This window comes from Pseudorasbora parva, chromosome 5, assembly GCF_024679245.1.
Source record: "Pseudorasbora parva isolate DD20220531a chromosome 5, ASM2467924v1, whole genome shotgun sequence".
Classification (NCBI taxonomy): domain Eukaryota; kingdom Metazoa; phylum Chordata; class Actinopteri; order Cypriniformes; family Gobionidae; genus Pseudorasbora; species Pseudorasbora parva.
The window spans coordinates 3,597,294-3,604,793 of NC_090176.1; the positions used below are offsets into that span (position 1 = coordinate 3,597,294).

Below are 7,500 nucleotides of genomic sequence, written 5' to 3' on the forward strand. Positions count from 1 at the left end.
GTGGCCCGGTGGCCTGGTAAATGAATTGTTCATCTGGATTACTTTGTGTGCTGGCCTTGTTTAAATACCAAGCCTATTGTTGTCACGGAATCAGCAGTAAATGGGGCCTACAAGGGCTTATTTTTTACAGCCTCAGTGTCCTAATGGATAAGTCACTGGCCTCCTATGCCAATGTTTGTGGGTTCGAGTCCTGTCTAGGGTGGTTTTCAGCAGAGTGGCGCAGCGGAAGGGTGCTGGGCCCATAACCCAGAGGTCGATGGATCGAAACCATCCTCTGCTAAGTCTTCTTTACTTATGCAAATTCTCTGTCCCCACTTGAAGAAAAGCTGCCACAGGTCTATGCTAAAACCCTTTGTTGTTTTCATCTGTTCTCGTTTATGACAGAGGAGCACTTGATGTGTGCCTAAACACAAGTCCTTTCCAAAGCATCTGGGAACGGCGCATGTGTCGCCAGGAGCAGAGTGGCGCAGCGGAAGCGTGCTGGGCCCATAACCCAGAGGTCGATGGATCGAAACCATCCTCTGCTAAGACTTTCTCTTTTTTTTTTTACTTATATAATGCTCTGTTCCTTGCTGAAGAAAAGCTGCCTCTGCTCAAAGCTAAAAACCCTTTGTTGCTTTCACCTGATCTCATTAATGACTTTTCTGGCAGAGGCACTTCATGTGTTACTTCATGTGTGCCTAAACGCAAGTCATTTTGAAAACACCTGTGAATGGGAGCTTTTCTATAACAAGCAGAGTGGCGCAGCGGAAGCGTGCTGGGCCCATAACCCAGAGGTCGATGGATCGAAACCATCCTCTGCTAAGGCTTCTTCTCTTATTTACATGCTTTATCCCAAATTAAGAGCAACTTCCACATCCCGCTTGTGAAAACCTGGAGCCTCTTGGTCCTGGAACTATAACAATACTGCACAATGTTCTGGAAAGCTGGTGTAGTAGTCGCTTGTTGAGAAATCTTTGTGTGTAGGACCTGTTTAAATGCCTCATTGACTGAGCCACCTGAATGAGATGGAAAATTAGAAGAGCAAGCGAGTCATACCCCAGTGGCCTGTCGAAGTAGCCGCTCAGTGGATATCTTTGTGTGCTGGCCATGTGTAAATGCCAAGCCTTTTGTTGCCACTGAAGCAGAAGTAATGGGGCACACGAGAGATGGGCTTTAACAGCCCCAGTGGCCTAATGGATAAGGCCCTGGCCTCCTAAGCCAGGGATTGTGGGTTCGAGTCCCATCTGGGGTGGGTTTACAGCAGAGTGGCGCAGCGGAAGCGTGCTGGGCCCATAACCCAGAGGTCGATGGATCGAAACCATCCTGTGCTAAGACTTTCTTTTTTTTTTTACTTATATAATGTTCTGTTCCTTGCTGAAGAAAAGCTGCCTCTGCTCAAAGCTAAAAACCCTTTGTTGCTTTCACCTGATCTCATTAATGACTTTTCTGGCAGAGGCACTTCATGTGTTACTTCATGTGCACTTCATGTGTGCCTAAACGCAAGTCCTATTGAAAACACCTGTGAATTGGAGCTCTTCTATGGCGAGCAGAGTGGCCCGGTGGCCTGGTAAATGAATTGTTCATCTGGATTACTTTGTGTGCTGGCCTTGATTAAATACCAAGCCTATTGTTGTCACGGAATCAGCAGTAAATGGGGCATACAAGGGCTTATTTTTTACAGCCTCAGTGTCCTAATGGATAAGTCACTGGCCTCCTATGCCAATGTTTGTGGGTTCGAGTCCTGTCTAGGGTGGTTTTCAGCAGAGTGGCGCAGCGGAAGCGTGCTGGGCCCATAACCCAGAGGTCGATGGATCGAAACCATCCTCTGCTAAGTCTTCTTTACTTATGCAAATTCTCTGTCCCCACTTGAAGAAAAGCTGCCACAGGTCTATGCTAAAACCCTTTGTTGTTTTCATCTGTTCTCGTTTATGACAGAGGAGCACTTGATGTGTGCCTAAACACAAGTCCTTTCCAAAGCATCTGGGAACGGCGCATGTGTCGCCAGGAGCAGAGTGGCGCAGCGGAAGCGTGCTGGGCCCATAACCCAGAGGTCGATGGATTGAAACCATCCTCTGCTAAGACTTTCTTTTTTTTTTTTTACTTATATAATGCTCTGTTCCTTGCTGAAGAAAAGCTGCCTCTGCTCAAAGCTAAAAACCCTTTGTTGCTTTCACCTGATCTCATTAATGACTTTTCTGGCAGAGGCACTTCATGTGTTACTTCATGTGTGCCTAAACGCAAGTCATTTTGAAAACACCTGTGAATGGGAGCTTTTCTATAACAAGCAGAGTGGCGCAGCGGAAGCGTGCTGGGCCCATAACCCAGAGGTCGATGGATCGAAACCATCCTCTGCTAAGGCTTCTTCTCTTATTTACATGCTTTATCCCAAATTAAGAGCAACTTCCACATCCCGCTTGTGAAAACCTGGAGCCTCTTGGTCCTGGAACTATAACAATACTGCACAATGTTCTGGAAAGCTGGTGTAGTAGTCGCTTGTTGAGAAATCTTTGTGTGTAGGACCTGTTTAAATGCCTCATTAACTGAGCCACCTGAATGAGATGGAGAATTAGAAGAGCAAGCGAGTCATACCCCAGTGGCCTGTCGAAGCAGCCGCTCAGTGGATAACTTTGTGTGCTGGCCATGTGTAAATGCCAAGCCTTTTGTTGCCACTGAAGCAGAAGTAATGGGGCACACGAGAGATGGGCTTTAACAGCCCCAGTGGCCTAATGGATAAGGCACTGGCCTCCTAAGCCAGGGATTGTGGGTTCGAGTCCCATCTGGGGTGGGTTTACAGCAGAGTGGCGCAGCGGAAGCGTGCTGGGCCCATAACCCAGAGGTCGATGGATCGAAACCATCCTCTGCTAAGACCACTTTACTTATTTACGTGTCTTGTTCCTATTTGAAGAAGAGCTAATGCACTTCTATTCTGAAGCCATAATCATTTTCACCAGATATCATCTGTGACTGAGGACCACTTTGTGTGTGCCTAAACGCAAGTCCTATTGAAAACACCTGTGAATTGGAGCTCTTCTATGGCGAGCAGAGTGGCCCGGTGGCCTGGTAAATGAATTGTTCATCTGGATTACTTTGTGTGCTGGCCTTGATTAAATACCAAGCCTATTGTTGTCACGGAATCAGCAGTAAATGGGGCATACAAGGGCTTATTTTTGACAGCCCCAGTGTCCTAATGGATAAGTCACTGGCCTCCTAAGCCAGGGATTGTGGGTTCGAGTCCCATCTGGGGTGGGTTTACAGCAGAGTGGCGCAGCGGAAGCGTGCTGGGCCCATAACCCAGAGGTCGATGGATTGAAACCATCCTCTGCTAAGTCTTCTTTACTTATGCAAATTCTCTGTCCCCACTTGAAGAAAAGCTGCCACAGGTCTATGCTAAAACCCTTTGTTGTTTTCATCTGTTCTTGTTTATGACAGAGGAGCACTTGATGTGTGCCTAAACACAAGTCCTTTCCAAAGCATCTGGGAACGGCGCATGTGTCGCCAGGAGCAGAGTGGCGCAGCGGAAGCGTGCTGGGCCCATAACCCAGAGGTCGATGGATCGAAACCATCCTCTGCTAAGACTTTCTTTTTTTTTTTTTACTTATATAATGCTCTGTTCCTTGCTGAAGAAAAGCTGCCTCTGCTCAAAGCTAAAAACCCTTTGTTGCTTTCACCTGATCTCATTAATGACTTTTCTGGCAGAGGCACTTCATGTGTTACTTCATGTGTGCCTAAACGCAAGTCATTTTGAAAACACCTGTGAATGGGAGCTTTTCTATAACAAGCAGAGTGGCGCAGCGGAAGCGTGCTGGGCCCATAACCCAGAGGTCGATGGATCGAAACCATCCTCTGCTAAGGCTTCTTCTCTTATTTACATGCTTTATCCCAAATTAAGAGCAACTTCCACATCCCGCTTGTGAAAACCTGGAGCCTCTTGGTCCTGGAACTATAACAATACTGCACAATGTTCTGGAAAGCTGGTGTAGTAGTCGCTTGTTGAGAAATCTTTGTGTGTAGGACCTGTTTAAATGCCTCATTAACTGAGCCACCTGAATGAGATGGAGAATTAGAAGAGCAAGCGAGTCATACCCCAGTGGCCTGTCGAAGCAGCCGCTCAGTGGATAACTTTGTGTGCTGGCCATGTGTAAATGCCAAGCCTTTTGTTGCCACTGAAGCAGAAGTAATGGGGCACACGAGAGATGGGCTTTAACAGCCCCAGTGGCCTAATGGATAAGGCACTGGCCTCCTAAGCCAGGGATTGTGGGTTCGAGTCCCATCTGGGGTGGGTTTACAGCAGAGTGGCGCAGCGGAAGCGTGCTGGGCCCATAACCCAGAGGTCGATGGATCGAAACCATCCTCTGCTAAGACCACTTTACTTATTTACGTGTCTTGTTCCTATTTGAAGAAGAGCTAATGCACTTCTATTCTGAAGCCATAATCATTTTCACCAGATATCATCTGTGACTGAGGACCACTTTGTGTGTGCCTAAACGCAAGTCCTATTGAAAACACCTGTGAATTGGAGCTCTTCTATGGCGAGCAGAGTGGCCCGGTGGCCTGGTAAATGAATTGTTCATCTGGATTACTTTGTGTGCTGGCCTTGATTAAATACCAAGCCTATTGTTGTCACGGAATCAGCAGTAAATGGGGCATACAAGGGCTTATTTTTGACAGCCCCAGTGTCCTAATGGATAAGTCACTGGCCTCCTAAGCCAGGGATTGTGGGTTCGAGTCCCATCTGGGGTGGGTTTACAGCAGAGTGGCGCAGCGGAAGCGTGCTGGGCCCATAACCCAGAGGTCGATGGATCGAAACCATCCTCTGCTAAGTCTTCTTTACTTATGCAAATTCTCTGTCCCCACTTGAAGAAAAGCTGCCACAGGTCTATGCTAAAACCCTTTGTTGTTTTCATCTGTTCTTGTTTATGACAGAGGAGCACTTGATGTGTGCCTAAACACAAGTCCTTTCCAAAGCATCTGGGAACGGCGCATGTGTCGCCAGGAGCAGAGTGGCGCAGCGGAAGCGTGCTGGGCCCATAACCCAGAGGTCGATGGATCGAAACCATCCTCTGCTAAGACTTTCTTTTTTTTTTTTTACTTATATAATGCTCTGTTCCTTGCTGAAGAAAAGCTGCCTCTGCTCAAAGCTAAAAACCCTTTGTTGCTTTCACCTGATCTCATTAATGACTTTTCTGGCAGAGGCACTTCATGTGTTACTTCATGTGCACTTCATGTGTGCCTAAACGCAAGTCATTTTGAAAACACCTGTGAATGGGAGCTTTTCTATAACAAGCAGAGTGGCGCAGCGGAAGCGTGCTGGGCCCATAACCCAGAGGTCGATGGATCGAAACCATCCTCTGCTAAGTCTTCTTTACTTATGCAAATTCTCTGTCCCCACTTGAAGAAAAGCTGCCACAGGTCTATGCTAAAACCCTTTGTTGTTTTCATCTGTTCTCTTTTATGACAGAGGAGCACTTGATGTGTGCCTAAACACAAGTCCTTTCCAAAGCATCTGGGAACGGCGCATGTGTCGCCAGGAGCAGAGTGGCGCAGCGGAAGCGTGCTGGGCCCATAACCCAGAGGTCGATGGATCGAAACCATCCTCTGCTAAGACTTTCTTTTTTTTTTTTTACTTATATAATGCTCTGTTCCTTGCTGAAGAAAAGCTGCCTCTGCTCAAAGCTAAAAACCCTTTGTTGCTTTCACCTGATCTCATTAATGACTTTTCTGGCAGAGGCACTTCATGTGTTACTTCATGTGTGCCTAAACGCAAGTCATTTTGAAAACACCTGTGAATGGGAGCTTTTCTATAACAAGCAGAGTGGCGCAGCGGAAGCGTGCTGGGCCCATAACCCAGAGGTCGATGGATCGAAACCATCCTCTGCTAAGGCTTCTTCTCTTATTTACATGCTTTATCCCAAATTAAGAGCAACTTCCACATCCCGCTTGTGAAAACCTGGAGCCTCTTGGTCCTGGAACTATAACAATACTGCACAATGTTCTGGAAAGCTGGTGTAGTAGTCGCTTGTTGAGAAATCTTTGTGTGTAGGACCTGTTTAAATGCCTCATTAACTGAGCCACCTGAATGAGATGGAGAATTAGAAGAGCAAGCGAGTCATACCCCAGTGGCCTGTCGAAGCAGCCGCTCAGTGGATAACTTTGTGTGCTGGCCATGTGTAAATGCCAAGCCTTTTGTTGCCACTGAAGCAGAAGTAATGGGGCACACGAGAGATGGGCTTTAACAGCCCCAGTGGCCTAATGGATAAGGCACTGGCCTCCTAAGCCAGGGATTGTGGGTTCGAGTCCCATCTGGGGTGGGTTTACAGCAGAGTGGCGCAGCGGAAGCGTGCTGGGCCCATAACCCAGAGGTCGATGGATCGAAACCATCCTCTGCTAAGACCACTTTACTTATTTACGTGTCTTGTTCCTATTTGAAGAAGAGCTAATGCACTTCTATTCTGAAGCCATAATCATTTTCACCAGATATCATCTGTGACTGAGGACCACTTTGTGTGTGCCTAAACGCAAGTCCTATTGAAAACACCTGTGAATTGGAGCTCTTCTATGGCGAGCAGAGTGGCCCGGTGGCCTGGTAAATGAATTGTTCATCTGGATTACTTTGTGTGCTGGCCTTGATTAAATACCAAGCCTATTGTTGTCACGGAATCAGCAGTAAATGGGGCATACAAGGGCTTATTTTTGACAGCCCCAGTGTCCTAATGGATAAGTCACTGGCCTCCTAAGCCAGGGATTGTGGGTTCGAGTCCCATCTGGGGTGGGTTTACAGCAGAGTGGCGCAGCGGAAGCGTGCTGGGCCCATAACCCAGAGGTCGATGGATCGAAACCATCCTCTGCTAAGTCTTCTTTACTTATGCAAATTCTCTGTCCCCACTTGAAGAAAAGCTGCCACAGGTCTATGCTAAAACCCTTTGTTGTTTTCATCTGTTCTTGTTTATGACAGAGGAGCACTTGATGTGTGCCTAAACACAAGTCCTTTCCAAAGCATCTGGGAACGGCGCATGTGTCGCCAGGAGCAGAGTGGCACAGCGGAAGCGTGCTGGGCCCATAACCCAGAGGTCGATGGATCGAAACCATCCTCTGCTAAGACTTTCTTTTTTTTTTTTTTACTTATATAATGCTCTGTTCCTTGCTGAAGAAAAGCTGCCTCTGCTCAAAGCTAAAAACCCTTTGTTGCTTTCACCTGATCTCATTAATGACTTTTCTGGCAGAGGCACTTCATGTGTTACTTCATGTGCACTTCATGTGTGCCTAAACGCAAGTCATTTTGAAAACACCTGTGAATGGGAGCTTTTCTATAACAAGCAGAGTGGCGCAGCGGAAGCGTGCTGGGCCCATAACCCAGAGGTCGATGGATCGAAACCATCCTCTGCTAAGTCTTCTTTACTTATGCAAATTCTCTGTCCCCACTTGAAGAAAAGCTGCCACAGGTCTATGCTAAAACCCTTTGTTGTTTTCATCTGTTCTCTTTTATGACAGAGGAGCACTTGATGTGTGCCTAAACACAAG

General features: G+C 47.1%; 4 non-coding genes across 4 annotated transcripts; all 4 read left to right on the plus strand.

Annotated features, from left to right (window-relative positions):
- Window positions 1–1,161: 1,161 nt before the first annotated feature.
- Window positions 1,162–1,234, plus strand: trnar-ccu (transfer RNA arginine (anticodon CCU)). Its single transcript has one exon. It is a non-coding gene; the product is annotated as a tRNA-Arg (tRNA).
- Window positions 1,235–2,694: 1,460 nt separating this feature from the next.
- On the plus strand, window positions 2,695–2,767 carry trnar-ccu (transfer RNA arginine (anticodon CCU)). Its single transcript has one exon. It is a non-coding gene; the product is annotated as a tRNA-Arg (tRNA).
- Window positions 2,768–4,188: 1,421 nt separating this feature from the next.
- trnar-ccu (transfer RNA arginine (anticodon CCU)) lies at window positions 4,189–4,261 on the plus strand. Its single transcript has one exon. It is a non-coding gene; the product is annotated as a tRNA-Arg (tRNA).
- A 1,956-nt stretch (window positions 4,262–6,217) lies between these two features.
- Window positions 6,218–6,290, plus strand: trnar-ccu (transfer RNA arginine (anticodon CCU)). Its single transcript has one exon. It is a non-coding gene; the product is annotated as a tRNA-Arg (tRNA).
- The last annotated feature ends 1,210 nt before the right edge of the window (window positions 6,291–7,500 follow it).